Below are 16,874 nucleotides of genomic sequence, written 5' to 3'. Positions count from 1 at the left end.
AAATTACAAATATAGCAATTGATAATGCATTTCTCAGATTTCAGATCAAAGTTAACCAGCACTATTTCACATCATAGTTTTTGTGCCCTTGGACCTTCCTTGCAAAATAAAGTGGATTCAGCAGCCCAAGAAAATGATGGATATGTTGAGAATTAATACTAAAAAGCTGTGATTCAGAATCTTATTTTTGCTTATCCGACATTCTCCAGTGACCACAAAAGTTTTGTCAGTTAGACTGTTAGGAAAGCTAAAGAAATCTCACCTTGGGCCTGTGAGTGGGGACACAGCCACTTAACCCGCCAGTAACCAGGAAAATGGCACCACGCAATTCTGAGATATAAATGTTTGTTGCCAGGCAACCATGAGGAAAACCTCTTCTGAAGTTTAGTCTCAGAGCTTTCACTGTTCACTTTTTTAAAGAGGGACCACACTAATGTAGCTACAGCACTCAAGTAAGCTGGAAGAAAACACGTCAGTGAGTATGAGCAGGAAGCGTGTCACCACTTGTCCCTTGGATACTAATCAAAGTCTCAGTGTTCAGATTTTTCTGTAGTAAAATAGAGATATTAGCAGCTGATAGGTAGCTCTAAAATGCCTAGAGATCCATGGAAAATCCCATAGAAAGGTTTTGTTCCGCCCTGCAAATGTTAAGCACAAATAAATGTAATGCAGTTAGTTCAATATAGATAATTATGAGGTATGGCATTTTGGTAGGAAGGTAACAGTCAAAGTTGGCAGGTGACAGTCTAAGTGGAATAGACTTACACCATTCAGTAGTTTCACCATAGATTAGAAAGGTCTGAAGTCAGAAACCAAGCACCACATTTCAATTTCAGAGGTTCAAAACTGAAAAGCAGGAAAATTATGCTAGACCTGTATTGAACCTTGGTTAGACTTTAGTGTGCTGATCCACAGCAACATCCTCTCCCAGTTCAACTTGCTCAGTATTTCTGATTGTCTAAAACCAGCTCTGCTGGCCAGGACATGTGGCTTGTATATCTGATGACAGAGTCCCAACCAAACTGCTGTACTTGGAGCTTGATCATGGCAGGAGACTCCAGGAGGATAGCAGAAATAATTTCGGCATGTTGTTCTGACAAGCTCCCAGGCAATGTTCCACAAGTTATTGTGGATCAGAATGGATACCACAATTCATCATGTTCGATGTGAGATTGTCCTCTGCTTTATTACAAGCCTCTCAGTTATTCACAGCAAAATCAACTTCAGATCTATCCCTTGTGAATGACTTTCTCCCAGATCAAATTAACTTACATATTAAAAAGACGTAATTTAACCAGACTTTCTCCAGTTAAGAAAAGAGTGAGTTAATTAGCTTAAAAATAAAGAAGAAAGGACAATGCAGCACACCTACATGTAGATTAGAAATAAGAAAGGATCACAAAAAGATAGAAACATTAAAAACTGTAGAGATCAGTCTCTGTAGATGTTCATAAAATGTAGGGAGTAGGATAGTCAATATTGCGATTCTTGGTTTTGATAGGTTAGTTGAAATCCTTTTGCCCAATTTCTTCTTGACAATAGTTGGCAGGCAGCACTCAAGAATGAGAGGGCCTTTCCTGCCTTGTTTCTTTCTGACTGGATTGCTGCTAGATGGTTTCTTACACTCAGAACAAGAGAGAGTCATTTCATCTGCAGTTTACGGATGAATTTCTGGTATTTTCTTGACTGTGAGCTTCACATCACTCAAGTACTAAAACCCATGAATACCTAAATTCTTTCAAACATCTTTTTCATTCGAACATTAGCACATACAAATTTGGCTGCAGATGGGTTGTTAACCTCCATTTTTACATTCCAGGAAGGAAAAGCAAAAAAAAACAAATTCTGCAAAAGGTACCTTTTTATTAAGAGGAAGAGGATGTTCAATCCCTTACTATCTCTTCCTGTGACATCACCATTCTTGCTTGATGGTTTCCTGACCCCCTCTAGGCGTGACATTCCATGGCTCATACAGGATCTTGCCAGACAACGGTGAATTTACATTCATTGTTCTTTTTTGTTATCTGTCCTTTTTATTAAAAAGAAGCACATTTTGGAATTTAAAAATGTCCATAGTGCTTTGGGGTTCTGATCCATGGTCATGACAATGTTCTCAAAACATCCCTAAAGGTGTCAGACATCAGTGCCGGCTTATGGGAGATACTGTCTTGTCATTGACTGAAATAGTTATAGAGCCATGGAGAGGGCGAAGAATGTATTTAAAAACGTGATGTCAGAAGTGTGTGGACGTATATATCAGCAAAAGATTGACAGGCTGGGTCTGTTTTGTTTTTCTTCAAACAAAAAGGGCTGAGAAGTGACCTCTTGGAGGTCTTCAACATTATGGAAGACCTTGATGGAGTGGGTGCAGAAAGGCCATTTCCACATCTCAGGTAGAATTAAATAGCATCAACACTGGATAGTTGCCAAGAAATATAATAGGAAATTCTGAACCAACCACCTTTTTCCACAGAATGGTGAGAATGTCGAACTGACTTCCATAGGGAGTGTTTGAAGTAAATAAATTAGATGCATTTAAGGGGAAGCTAGACAATCTCAATATTTTACTTAAGTTATTCATTCACAGGATGTGGCCATCACTTGCAGAACCAGCGTTCATTGTCCATCTCTATTTGCCCAGAGGGTAGTTAAGAGTCAACCCCACTATTGTGAGTCTGGTGTCACATGTAGGCCAGATCAGGTTAGGATGGCAGATTTTATTCCTTAAAGGATATTAGTGAGCCAGATAAGTTTTTATGACAATTGACAAAGGTTTCATGGTCATCAGTAGATTCTTAATTCCGGATTTTTCTTTCAATTTAATTCAAATTCCACCATTTGCCATGCTGGGATATAAATCCAGTCCACCAGAACATTTGTTAAGTTTCTGTGTTAATAGTTGAGAGTGTGTTGCTGGAAAAGCACAGCAGGTCAGGCAGCATCCGAGGAGCTGGAAAACCAATGTTTCGGGCCGGAGCCCTTCATTACGCATTCCTGATGAAGGGCTCTGGCTTGAAACATTGATTTTCCTGCTCCTTGGGTGTTGCCTCACCTGCTGTGCTTTTCCAGCAACACACTCTCAACTCTGATCTCCAGCATCTGAAGTCCTCACTGTCTCCTTTCTGTATTAATAGACTAGCAATAATACCACAAACTCATTGCCTCCCAAAATGCTGGAAACACAAAAGGATGCCGGAGTGAACCATTAATATTATTGGTCTAAGTGGCATGTTTCTGTATCATATACCGATATAATACCATGTACTCCAGCAAGCAGAATCTTGTGGAAGCATTGGGTATTTAAACAACTGACTGAGGAGCCAGTTAGGACCTCATGACACTTTTTTTGAGAAGGCTCATAGCATGATGTTCCACCCAGGTACTTGACAAGATGGGCCTTACTCCAGGATCAAGAACATCGGGTATGGGAATCCCATGGCCAAGAGCGACTGATCACAGACCAGCAACTCTACTGATTGACAGTGTCACTGGGAGGCAATGGCTGATGCCTGTACCATACCTATCCAAAGCACGGGATCAGTAAGGGACCTCTGATCAGAGGTGACTGATGAATGGAGAAGGGTTCACATGGGGTTCTCAGAACAGACGGTCTAGCCGCAAGGGCTGGACACTAGCTCAATGTAGATGCCCATCCTTCCCAATGCCGCTTTCCTCAGTTAGGTAATGACAACCTACATGGACTCATTCCATATAATGGTAAAGCCATCACCTGCCATTGAGTTGATACCAAAGGTAGTAATTAATGGGGATTAATTGCCACCTCCAAACATCAATTTCCAGAGGGGTGGGATCACTGTCCATGGGCCTTCCCACAGAGTCTGAATCGTGTGGAGGTGGGAAGATGGCAAGGTCAATACCCACCACCTTCCCACCTGGTTAAATGCCCAGCCTTTACAACGCTCCCCCCCCCCCGCCAACCAAATGAAATTCATTACAGGGGGAGCGAAAAGATTTTACTAATAGTTTGCTCAATACAGAGGTAATACATGGAATTTCTCTCATGGATTAATTGGTAAGACTTCCCTCGGCCTTTTTCTTGAAAATGTAGCTTTCCAGTTACACAGATACCATTTTATACAAGTTGCACCAATATGCACCATCAGATAGAGAAATACGATAGACCACAACTGGACTTTTCATTACTGAAATAAGGAAATACTTCTTCTTCCTGAGTAAATACTGGATGAAAATATATGACCTTGTGCCTCATGGATATAGCGTGTAGCCATGCATGGAACGTAATGACATGAATTGAAACTCACCGCTCAATTTAACCAGTGATGTTAAACACCCATTGTCAGATGTAACAATACCGTGCCTGTATTAAATGTGCTTAAAAACAGAGCCAGGGCAATAGTGGAGAGAAACATGCAGGGTTCATGTTATATTTTGGGTCCTTCCTGTCAGGGGGCAAGGCTCACTTACCACGCATATTGGAACTTTTGGTCATGTACTCCGCAATTTTCTGACCAAAGTCAGAAAATCTCACCTGCATCACTTGCAGCCTCCCCCCAGCACACAGAAACACAGCTTGGTGGATAATTCAGTCACAGTAGCTAGTTTGTCACATCGTGAGGGCCACAGCATATATGAACGTGAGCAAGGATTGGCGGTACAGACAGTAGGTCCTAGTAAGAGAGTGCAGGATAGTCAAGGTAATGCTTAGATGGATGGAGATACTAATCTGTACTGGTCACACATGGAAAGGGAATTTGTGGAGCAGCAAAGGGAAATCTGTGTTCTGCTGTGAGCATTTCCAGAAACTTTGTACACTTTTGAAGAGGAGCAAGAGGATTTCACCTCTCACTCGAGTGTCATGATTTATTAGGCATTTGTACTGATGTGAATCTCCATGGGAAGAGTGGTCACTTCCAGGTCATTGAACACGGATTGGCCATCCAGTGACCTACGGTCTGCCAAACCAAGTTGGAAGTGGCTTATAGTCTCACTAAAATGCAGCCAAGCTCTTACGTAACTGAGAATGAGAGGCGAGGTGGTGTAAAGGCATATGAGAGTGGAGATTCTTCTCAAGGGTACGCCTAATCCAGCGGAACCCCATATGCCAAGAGCTGTACCAGTGACAGAGTATTCTCCAAGGGAAGCAGTCTTTGAGGGTCCCATAAGACCTTCGAAGCCCAGAGGATGTACACAACAGGAATCTCCACTGTCAGAGCCTGCCCTCAGCTCTATCATAGCAACAGTGATTCTGTGATGTGGGTGTAACAAGAAATGGATGAGAAAGGCTTGTTCATGCCACTTAGACATGCATAAAGATAATCATATTCTCATATATGTGTTTAGTTAAATGAAAAAACTACTGTATTTTCTCATTTGTCATACACTTGCTGAATCCTAAATTCCAAATGTTGAGTAGCCTTCAAAAGGGTGGCAGTGAGAGATGAGCAAACAGTGTGATTGTGGCAGCTGGCTTTTGACTTTGGGACTTTTATGTATTTACTGAGGGTGGAGTTTTATCACTAGGCAGCCTGATGGTCTCATGTGTTCAGGTTAACTGAACCATCGCTGTCTGAAGCCATCATAAACTTCCCTAACAGCCGGGTAACCTGCCGCAGGATCCCCCTCCTCCTCCCCATTCACAGAGGATTCGGAACAATGTGCTCCTCCTTCTGCATACTGCTCCTTTGCAATGTGCAGGGTTAGGCCATGTAGAGCAAATCAAGCCACTATCATTCTGGAAATGATTGTTGGTGTATAAGGTAGAGCTACCACAGGTCTGCCCAGGAAGGTGAATCACATTACCCAGGTCCTCAGAGGTTGGCCTTGTTTTCAACGAGCCACCAGCATACGCCATTTGGAGTGTGAAAACCTGTGAGAGATATGATTGTCAAACGATTAATCTGTTGTGCCTCCCTGAGCCTGGGAATTTCCACAGCACTCGAACTGCTTGTTAAATTGGAACTCCAGGTTAAATCAACAAAACACTTGCTGCTTAAATATTTAAACCACAGAACTGTGGATGTTGGAGATCTGAAACAAAAACAGAAACTGCTGGACAAATGCAGCAGATATGGTGTCATCTGTGAAGAGTCATAGGGTCATGGAGATGTACAGCACGGAAGCAGACCCATCGGTCCAAATCGTCCATGCTGACCAGATATCCCAACCCAATCCAGTCCCACCTACCAGCACCTGGCCCATATCCCTCCAAACCCTTCCTATTCATATACCCATCCAGATGTCTCTTAAATGTTTCAATTGCACCAGCCTCCACCACTTCCTCTGGCAGCTCATTCCATACACGTACCACCCTCTGTGTGAAAAAGTTGCCCCTTCGGTCTCTTTTATATCTTTCCTCTCTCACTTTAAACCTAGAGAGAAAATAGAATTAGTGTTTTGAAACTGGTGACTCTTCATCAGAACTTGGGAGTTTCTGATTTACATAGGGATTGAGATGCTTTTAACCCATTCAGAGTTACCTGATTTCTCTATACCTTCTTACTTTAACAATGAATTAGCATTTGCAATTTTACAATTTAAAAAGCGCAATGCTTTGGAAAATTGCAACAAAAAAAAATTGCCACATGTTTCCTCTAATACCCATGTGTGGAACCTTTAGAGCCTAATGATTTGATTATCACTAAATATATCAGATTTTCTATTACCTTTTTTTATAGTAAATTAAACTTTTTCTCCTCAAACAAATACAAATTTATTGGAACAAATGTTTGTGAGCTGTTAACAATTGAATTATTTTAAAGTGTTACTATCCTTTTGCAAGTTGGTTCATCTTCATTTGCCAAGAAACAATGCAGTTTTGTAGATAGGATCATCTGTATGCGGGGTGTAGTTTTCCAAGATTTACTTCTCCTATTGCTAAGTTAGGTAATTGTAGCACTATGCATTGAGGATATTTAATTGAAAATCTCACAATGACAAGAAAAAAAGCATTTTCCTAGATAAAAGTATGCCAAACAATTTGTCCTGACTCAAAGATTTCCCCTGATCATTAATGTCAAACTTTATCCAGGGCTTAGGACAGAGGTAGTTATGAGAAGCATATTTGCTAAACTATAAACTTGAGAATTTTGTGCTGAAGATTTGGCTTTTGTAGTTACATTTGTAAACAGTGCTCCTTTATGTTGCTCATTTGTGGAACCTAGGTGTCACTAGCTAGGCCAACATCTATTTCCCAGGGTGAATTACCCTTGAGCAGGTCCTGATGAGATGTCACCTTGAGCTACAGCAGCCTACGTGGTGTACATACACTCATAGCACTGTTCAGAAAGGATCCAGGATCTTGACCCAACATTCATGGAGGAATGACAGTCTAGGTGTGGATAGTGTGTGGTTTAGACAGAAACTTGCAGGTGGTGGTGTTTCAATGCATCTACTGCCCTCGTTCTTCTCAGTGATAAAGGTCACGTGTTTGGAAGATGTTGTAACTCACAGTTAGTTTGTAATATAACTTAAAGAAATAAGCTCATGCTGTCAGGTCACATGCTCTGTAATAGTACAGAAGATACTTACCTGGAACCATCTTATCTGTAGCCACTTGGACTTTTGACACATTGATAAAAGCTGTTCACTGTAACTGATTAGCTTAATATTAGAAACAAAAACATAAATTACTAGAAAAGTTCAGCAGTAGTTCTGGCAGCATTTCTGAAAAGCAAGGTTAGCGTTTTGTGTCTGGTGACCCTTCTTCAAAACTGCTGTCCAGTCGTGAAGTGGTATCACCTGACTTGAAAGGAAGGATTCACAGGAGGCCAAGATGGCTAATTCATTGGACATTCCTGCTTTAAGCTGTTGGTGAATGCTTCAGTCTTGTCTTTTGTAGTGCTGACCAGGAGCTGCTAGATTGAAGATGAGAATGCTTGTTGAACCTCATCTTACCATTAGTTGTTTAATTGCCCACTGTCATTCACAACTGGGTGTGCCTGAACAATAAAGTTCTGATCCGAACCACTGGCTTTGGGATTGTCTAATTTTATCTACAATCTGTTGCCTCCGCTGTCGAGCAAGCATAGAGTACTGTTTGGCACCTCTAGTACTGCATTAGTGGTGCTGGAAGAGCACAGCAGTTCAGGCAGCATCCAACGAGCAGCGAAATCAACGTTTCGGGCAAAAGCCCTTCATCAGGAATAAAGGCAGTGAGCCTGAAGCATGGAGAGATAAGCTAGAGGAGGGTGGGGGTGGGGAGAGAGTAGCATAGAGTACAATGGGTGAGTGGGGGAGGAGATGCTCTTGTATACTCTTTATTGAACCAAAGTTGCTTCATTGGCTGGACGGTAATGGTTGAGTGAAGGATATACACCAGACTGGACACTGGGGTAAAATGCAATTGCTCTGACAATGATGGCTCAAAGCTAGGAGTTTTTGAGTTGCATGATCTATTCTGAATCTGACGTAGCAATTTCTAAATGTGAAGACAGTACTTCATGTCTACCTCATTTTCCGAACTGCCATGGACTATACAATGGTCACACTTATCAGTAATGTTATGGGTAGACGCATCTGTTGCAAGTAGATCGGTGAAGGTGAGGTTAAATGTGTTTATTCCTCATGCTGATTTTTTCAGTACCTGCCATGGGCCCCAGCTGGTGCACATGTTCTCCAGAATTTGGACAGCTTGGTTATCAACTATCAGGAATGAGGAATGTGTGCCAAGCAGGCTAAGATAAAAAGTAGGGAGGAGGGACTTGGGGGAGGGGCGTTGGAAATGCGATAGGTGGAAGGAGGTTAAGGTGAGGGTGATAGGCCGGAGTGGGGGTGGAGGCGGAGAGGTCAGGAAGAAGATTGCAGGTTAGGAAGGCGGTGCTGAGTTCGAGGGATTTGACTGAGACAAGGTGGGGGGAGGGGAAATGAGGACACCCGGACCAACCAACCCAATTACCCCGTGGCTCAACACTTCAACTCCCCCTCCCACTCCACCAAGGACATGCAGGTCTTTGGACTCCTCCATCACCAGACCATAGCAACACGACGGCTGGAGGAAGAGCGCTTCATCCGCCTAGGAACCCTCCAACCACAAGGGATGAACTCAGATTTTTCCAGTTTCCTCATTTCCCCTCCCCCCACCTTGTCTCAGTCCCAACCCTCGAACTCAGCACCACTTTCCTAACCTGCAATCTTCTTCCTGACCTCTCTGCCCCCACCCCCACTCCGGCCTATCACCCTCACCTTATCACCCTCACCTAAACCTCCTTCCACCTATCGCATTTCCAACGCCCCTCCCCCAAGTCCCTCCTCCCTACCTTTTATCTTAGCCTGCTTGGCACACCCTCCTCATTCCTGAAGAAGGGCTGATGCCCGAAACGTCGATTCTCCTGCTCCTTGGATGCTGCCTGACCTGTTGCGCTTTTCCAGCAGCACATTTTCAGCTCTGATACTCCAGCATCTGCAGTCCTCACTTTCTCCTATCAACTATCAAGCCACATTTTACGAAGGGCATTGCAAAAATTTCTTTTGAATCATTCATGGGATATGGGCATTGCTGGCTCTGTCTGCATTTATTGCCCATCAAACGTTTATTTGAGAGTCAACCCACTGATGCAGTTTGGAGTAAGGACAGTAGATTTCCATCCCTGAAGGACATCAATGTACCAGACGGGCTCTTACAATAATCAACACAGTTGTATGGTTGTCATTAGATCGCTTGTTATTCTAGAATTTTACAGAATTTAAAGTTCAGTATGTACCATGGTATCATTCAAACCTATGTCCTGGAATACCAGTCCAGTCATATTACTGCTATGCCATCTCTTCCCACCAATCCAGAGTACATTGTGTGTGTTTGCTACCCTCTGCGTTTCTTCAAAGTGGTTTACAATATGGAGGGTCAACAATTCCTCAACTGAGAGGCATCAAGTGGGTATTAACATGAGGCTTCACTGGATCCAAATTCAATGTTGAGCACTTCCAAACTACTACCTACTGACAGTATACCAATAGTGCTGTCTCTTCTGGTGCTTCTGATGGCTAATGATAGAGGTGTCTGGGATATTGGTGTAAGGTATAATTTGGCGATTATGCCAAGTTGATGCTTGAATAATTCGACAATCTCCATGGGGATTGACAATGTTTAGTTAATAGCTCAAAAGAATGACATGGCATGTTTTGAGATTTTTACTGTCTCAGTGGCTAAAAACAGTGTTAGCAAAACACTATTTTGTAAGTTACTTATGTTTTAAACTACAGAAAGGAAAATTCTTCTTTTATAAGAGAGCGCCAGAGACGCGGGTTCAATTCCCGCCTCAGGCGACTCTCTGTGTGGAGTTTGCACGTTCTCCCCGTGTCTGCGTGGGTTTCCTCCGGGTGCTCCGGTTTCCTCCCACAGTCCAAAAGTGTGCAGGTCAGGTGAATTGGCCATGCTAAATCGCCTGTAGTGTTAGAGGCAGGGGTAAATGCAGGAAAATGGGTCTGGTGGGTGTGCTTCGGCGGGTCGGTGTGGACTTGTTGGGCTGAAGGGTCTGTTTCCACACTGTAGGGAATCTAATCTAATAACACCTCTCTCCACAGCATTACAGTTTTTATAAAAACAGGTTACAATCCAGGTTCCAACAGGTTCACTGTTCCTTGTTTCACAAAATAGTAACAAAGTGACCATCTCTAGGTTGTTTCCTCAGTTTTTGGGGATCTTCCCACATGCACTTCCAGCAGTAAAACCCACTCCCATCATACTTCTTATCGAGCAATCACATCGTAATGAATTTATCAGATTAATTCAGTGGATGTGGTGTATGTCACTATGGCAGTGGACCAACTCTTGTATTTTGCAGCTTCTTCTCTCTGCTAACCACACCAACTGCTGTTCTTTTTCTCCATCTCTTTTTCTTCTGCCCCATAAACTTCCACCTCTAAATCTATTTACGGTTCACATAGCTGCTCTTGCCCTTTGTTCTCAATTGTGGGCAATTTGAGCATTGCTCGGCAAGTCTCTTGGCTTAGTTGGGCTTATTACCAGGAAAAATGATCCCCTTATTCTCGCCTAAATTTGAAAACACAATCCACAATATAACGGTTCTCTCAATATCAAAGATTTACCTTCATCTGTGGGGTAGCTGTCCCAACATCAAAGATTTAAGAGCAATGCACGTTGTTGGAAAAGTGTTCCAAACTGCTGATACTATTTATACAATTCAAGCATGTTTCTTGCAAATTACACATACGGATATCAATGTCTCAGTCATAACTTTCTTGCCTCTGAATCAAATGATTGTCTGTTAAAACCCCAGTTAAGATATAGCAGCACATTATTTATACTGACATTTCAGTGTATTGAAATACATATTCTCCCCGGTACCATCTACTAGATGATACGTTAAACTGAAATCTAAAGTAAACATTATTGATAGTGTTTGTTATCATTCTTTTTGGACTTTGTGACCTCGGATTAATGCAAGACAAAGGTGGTTTTCAAAGACGACTATTATCTGATGGTGTGGTCAATATTTACTTTTAAGCAATATGTAAAATGGATGATCTGACCATTTATTGTTTTGTTCTTTGAAAATTGACTGCTAAGTTTCTTAAATTATGATATTTATGGTGTAGCCAATAGCCCAAAAACTTTATTTTCATTGCTGCTCTATGGTTAAATTGATTTTTCCCTTGAATACAATAGCTTCACTTCAAAGGTATTTAATTGAGTATAAAGCATATCAAAATGGTCTGAAATTAGAAAAGCCACTGCATAAATGTTAGTTTCATCTTTCCTTAAGAGGTTTGAATTAAATTCTATACTTTAAACCATTTCATTTCTTTTTGCTCTAATCTTTGGGCACATATAAAAGCTGCACACAGGCTTAGTGAAAGAAGCTGCACATTTTCAAGATAAATGGAAAATTATTGAACAGTATCCATGATTCTGGATTAGAAATCAATTCAATCTCCCAAGTATTTGACAAATGTTTTTGGATGTGAACATATGTGGTTTGTCAAAATACTGTCGCTCTGCTGCAGATCAAATAAAATTGTGGACATCCAATTTGGTGTTTTAAACATGAATTATGTTTATCTTAATAATTCAAAACAGCACAGCTGTGGAATGATGCTTCTAATTTACCAATCATTTACCACATAGCTGAAAGAATGTTGGAAAATATTGATTGTCCATTAATCCGGTTTGTGCGATAGGTCTAAAATATGAAATTAAGTCTTTAATTTTAATATGACACGCACTTTAAACACCTAGCCCTACTGCAACATTAGTCGATGGCCCTGAGAAATTCTTCACTCTGCGCCCTGATTGATTTTCCCAGTATTCTTGACACGTAACTGCTGCAAACAAATAAATCAACATGAAAACAACTGACAATTGTCCACCAATCTCCAATGAAGAGCCAGTGCCTTTTCTAACCCTCCAAAGATCACCTCTCCCCCAGAGGGTTATCTGCTTGTCTGTTATATAACTCCTACTCCCATCTGCCTTCTGCTGCGTTGACCCATTCTTTGGTATCATCGTTATGTAGTCCGAGCCAACAGATTGCAGTGTTGTTGTATAATTCCATTTTTAAAAAAATTAAAAATTGCTATACATAGCTTTATTGTATAAGTGACTTGGTTTTCTCTTTTGCTAAATAGTTTGTAGTGCATTTGTAACAATCTTATATTTGAAGAATAGTTCAGTCACCTTCAGTATTTTCTTGTGCTGTTATTCATCTTCCCAGTATAAAAGCTGTGTTTTTTTTTAATGTCGACACAGAACTCTTGAAGCAATAAAAGAACTGAAGCATCATATTGACTTGCAAGTGCCACAAAATATTACAGGACATAAATACAGACTGCTTTAAAATGCATGACAAATCCTGTAATAACAACAAGTGCGTTTCAAAACTGTGGATTTTTCTCTACCACTTCCTCCTCAGGGAGTTGAGTCAGTCCTATTACCTCTGGCCGCCTGCATTTTTGCAATTATAACTCAGCTTGTCTTTCTTTATTTCACGAATATTGAAATTGTAATTGCTTCAATGTTCCTCCTAATTTCAACGATGTCCTCCTTCACGGTCCTCCCCACAGCGAGGCAGATATCCATTTTTTTTGCAGCAGAGCGCAGCAGGAGCTGGGCGGAAGTGAAGTCGGAGCGCTGAGCTGGTCGGGAAGGTAAGTGATTGTTATTTGAGTGGAGAAGGAATCTGAGACACTACACGTGTAGTGTCTCCCACCCTCCCTCCTCCTTTAACCTAAAAAAAAGGACTCAGTCAGCTGAACAGGTAAGCTACTTAGTGTTCTTGTTTTGGAGATTGAGTGTAGAGTTATGGCAGTGCAGGCAGTGGAATGTTCCTCCTGCAGGATGTTTGAGGTAGGGGTGACCACCGATGCTCCTGCTGACTTCAACTGGAGGAAGTGCAGCCAGCTCCAGCTCCTCACAGACCACGTTAGGGAACTGGAGCTGGAGTTGGATGAACTGAGGATTATTCGAGAGGTTGAGAGGGGGATAGATAGAAGCTACAGGGACATAGTTACGCCAGAGAACAGAGGTAGCTGGGTAACAGTTAGAGGTGGGAAGGGGAGGAAGCAGACAGTGCAGGGTTCCCCTGTGGTCGTTCCCCTCAACAATAAGTATACCGCTTTTGATACTGTTGGGGGGGACGGCCTAGCAGGGGTAAGCTGCAGTGACTGGGTCTCTGGCATGAGGTCCGGCTCTGAGGCTCAGAAGGGAAAGGGGGAGAGGAGGAGAGCACTAGTCATAGGAGACTCTATAGTTAGAGGGACAGACAGGCGGTTCTGTGGACATAGGCAAGACTCTCGGTTGGTTTGTTGCCTCCCGGGTGCCAGGGTCCGAGACGTCGCGGACCGTGTCTTCAGAATCCTTAAGGGGGAGGGTGTGCAGCCAGAAGTCGTGGTGCACATTGGCACCAACGACATAGGTAGGAAGAGGGGTGGGGAGGTCATTCAGGAGCTCAGGGAGTTAGGTTGGAAGCTAAAAGCTAGGACGGACAGAGTCGTCATCTCTGGGTTGTTGACGGTGTCACGTGACAGTGAGGCAAGGAAGAGGGAGAGAGAGCAGTTGAACACATGGCTGCAAGGATGGTGTAGGAGGGAGGGCTTCAGGTATTTGGACAATTCGACTGCATTCTGGGGCAGGTAGGACCTGTACAAACAGGATGGATTGCACCTGAACCAGAAGGGCACCAATATCCTGGGAGGTAGGTTTCCTAGCACTCTTCGGGGGGATTTCAACTAATTTGGCAGGGGGATGGGATCCGGACTTGTAGTCCAGCAAGTAGGTTAGCTGTTTTTCAGGATGTCCAAGAATGTAGGGAGGCTGTGGAGAAGGTAGCACTGACAGGGAATACTTGCGGACACAGAGATGGGCTCAAGTGTGTATACTTCAACGTAAGGAGTATCCGAAATAAGGTGGGTGAACTTAAGGCGTGGATCGGTACTTGGGACTATGATGTTGTGGCCATCGTAAATACGATGGATAGAAGAGGGACAGTAATGGTTGTTGGAGATTCCTGATTGCAGATGTTTCAGTAGGATTAGGGAGGGTAGTAAAAAAGGAGGGGGGGGTGGTGTTGCTCATTAGAAATGGTATAACGGCTGCAGAAAGGCAGTTCGAGGGGGATCTGCCTTTGGAGGTAGTATGGGCTGAAGTCAGAAATAGGAAAGGAGCAGTCACCTTGTTGGGTGTTTACTATAGGCCCCCCAATAGCAGCAGAGATGTGGAGAAACAGATTGGGAAACAGATTTTGGAAAGGTGCAGAAGCCACAGGGTAGTAGTCATGGGTGATTTCAACTTCCCAAATATTGATTGGACGCTCTTTAGATCAAGTAGGTTGGACGGGGCGGTGTTTGTGCAGTGTGTCCAGGAAGCTTTTCTAACTCAGTATGTAGATTGTCCGACCAGAGGTGAGGCCATATTAGATTTGGTACTTGGTAACGAACTGGGAAAAATGATGGGCTTGTTAGTGGGTGAGCATTTTGGTGATGGTGACCACAATTCTGAGACTTTCACCTTGCTTATGGAGAGAGATAGGTGCGTGCAACAGGGTAGGTTTTACAATTGGGGGAAGGGTAAATACGATGCTGTAAGACAGGATCTAAGGAGCATAAATTGGGAGCATAGGCTGTCAGGGAAGGATGTTGTGGAAATGTGGAACTTTTTCAGGGAATAGAAACGACGTGCCCTTGATATGTATGTACGTGTCAGGCAGGAAAGAGATGGTCATGTGAGGGAACCTTGGTTGATGAGGGAGGTTGAATGTCTTGTAAAGAGGAAGAAGGAGGCTTACATAAGGTTGAGGAAACAAGGTTCAGACAGAGTGTTGGAGGGATACAAGATAGCCAGAAGGGAGCTGAAGAAAGGGATTAGGAGAGCTAAGAGAGGGCATGAAAAATCTTTGGTGGGTAGGATGAAGGATAACCCAAGGCCTTTTAAGCTTATGTGAGAAACATGAGAATGATGAGAACGAGGGTAGGTCCGATCAAGGACAGTAGTGGGAGATGGTGTATTGAGTCGGAAGAGATAGGAGAGGTCTTGAATGAGTACTTTTCTTCAGTATTTACAAATGAGAGGGACCGTATTGTTGAAGATGAGAGTGTGAAACGGACAGGTAAGCTATAAGTGATACTTGTTAGGAAGGAAGATGTGTTGGGCATTTTGAAAAACTTGAGGATAGACAACTTGATATATCCTAGGATTATGTGGGATGCAAGAGAGGAAATTGCAGAACCATTGGCAATGATCTTTTCGTCTTCACTGTCAATGGGGGTGGTACCAGGGGATTGGAGAGTGGCGAATGTTGTGCCCCTGTTCAAAAAAGGGAATAGGGATAACCCCGGGAATTACAGGCCAGTTAGTCTTACTTCGGTGGTAGGCAAAGTAATGGAAAGGGTACTGAGGGATAGGATTTATGAGTATCTGAAAAGACACTGCTTGATTAGGGACAGCCAGCACGGATTTGTGAAGGGTTGCTCTTGCCTTACAAGTCTTATTGAATTCTTTGAGGAGGTGACCAAGCATGTGGATGAGGGTAGAGCAGTGGATGTAGTGTACATGGATTTTAGTAAGGCATTTGAGAAGGTTCCCTGTGGTAGGTTTATGCGGAAAGTCAGGAGGCATGGGATAGAGGGAAATTTGGCCAATTGGATTGAAAACTGGCTAACCGGTCGAAGTCAGAGAGTGGTGGTAGATGGTAAATATTCAGCCTGGAGCCCAGTTACAAGTGGAGTTCCGCAGGGATCAGTTCTGGGTCCTCTGCTGTTTGTAATTTTTATTAATGACTTGGAAGAGGGAGTCGAAGGGTGGGTCAGTAAATTTGCAGACTTTACAAAGATTAGTGGAGTTGTGGATACTGAGGAGGGCTGTTGTCGGCTGCAAAGGGACTTGGATATGATGCAGTGCTGGGTTGAGGAGTGGCAGATGGAGTTCAACCCTGTCAAGTGTCAGGATGTCCATTTTGGAAGGACAAATAAGAATGCGGAATACAGGGTTAACGGTAGGGTTCTTAGTAAGGTGGAGGAGCAGAGGGATCTTGGGGTCTATGTTTATAGCTCTTTGAAAGTTGCCACTCAGGTGGATAGAGCTTATAAGAAGGCCTATGGTGTATTAGCGTTCATTAGCAGAGGGATTGAATTCAAGAGTCGTGAGGTGATGTTGCAGCTGTATAGAACCTTGGTAAAGCCACATTTGGAGTACTGTGTGCAGTTCTGGTCGCCTCACTTTAGGAAAGATGTGGAAGCCTTGGAGCGGGTGCAGAGGAGAATTACCAGGATGTTGCCTGGAATGGAGAATAGGTCGTACGAGGATAGGTTGAGAGTGCTAGGCCTTTTCTCATTAAAATGGCGAAGGATGAGAGGTGACTTGATAGTGGTTTATAAGATGATCAGGTGAATAGATAAAGTAGACCGTCAGAGACTTTTTCTCCGGGTACAACAGAGTGTTACAA

General features: G+C 42.9%; 1 protein-coding gene across 2 annotated transcripts in view; it reads right to left on the bottom strand.

Annotated features, from left to right (window-relative positions):
• Window positions 1-16,874, bottom strand: part of LOC140478000 (E3 ubiquitin-protein ligase MARCHF1-like) — a 554,637-nt gene that overhangs the window by 383,915 nt on the left and 153,848 nt on the right. The window contains exon 1 of one of the 2 annotated variants that reach the window (XM_072571678.1): window positions 263-286. The exons of the other annotated variant lie outside the window; for it this stretch is intronic. The gene's annotated coding sequence lies outside the window, so the exon portion shown is untranslated. Of the gene's footprint in view, window positions 1-262; window positions 287-16,874 lie in introns of those variants that run through there. 2 annotated transcript variants of the gene reach the window in all.

Source organism: Chiloscyllium punctatum, chromosome 1, assembly GCF_047496795.1.
Source record: "Chiloscyllium punctatum isolate Juve2018m chromosome 1, sChiPun1.3, whole genome shotgun sequence".
NCBI lineage: Eukaryota > Metazoa > Chordata > Chondrichthyes > Orectolobiformes > Hemiscylliidae > Chiloscyllium > Chiloscyllium punctatum.
This window is presented reverse-complemented; position numbering and strand designations above follow the sequence as displayed.